Source organism: Euleptes europaea, chromosome 9 (assembly GCF_029931775.1).
Source record: "Euleptes europaea isolate rEulEur1 chromosome 9, rEulEur1.hap1, whole genome shotgun sequence".
NCBI lineage: Eukaryota > Metazoa > Chordata > Lepidosauria > Squamata > Sphaerodactylidae > Euleptes > Euleptes europaea.
In genome coordinates this window covers 41,983,188-41,983,626 of record NC_079320.1, presented here as the reverse complement: position 1 = coordinate 41,983,626, position 439 = coordinate 41,983,188, and positions in this window count along the sequence as shown.

Below are 439 nucleotides of genomic sequence, written 5' to 3'. Positions count from 1 at the left end.
CCAACAAGTTTATACTATTCCTTTAAGCTTTCTTATTCCAAGGTCTTGAGAAGTTGAAATTAACATACCAGCTTGACAGCTGTGAGCTCTGGTCCTTTGGTTTCTGAATCCAAGTCAGGCATCTGCAGAAGTATAAGTGCAGAGAAGCAAAGACACGTTATCTTTTAATAAATACAATTTAAGATAGTAGTGGGGCTACCTACAGGGGCCACAGAATTCAGAATTTGTCAGGTCATGTTTAGTTATTGTAAAATTCCGGTAAGATTTCTTAGGTGTTTGTCTGGGAGAGCCACTTTTAACTCATGAATCAGAGTGCTTCCTGTTAAGATTTAGCCTGTTTCTCATGACCTACATTTCCTAGAGTAGGCACAAGAGGTTGCAAGATTCATTTTCCCATCAATCTTCACAGCAATTAAGAAACTGAACAACATGAGAGGTC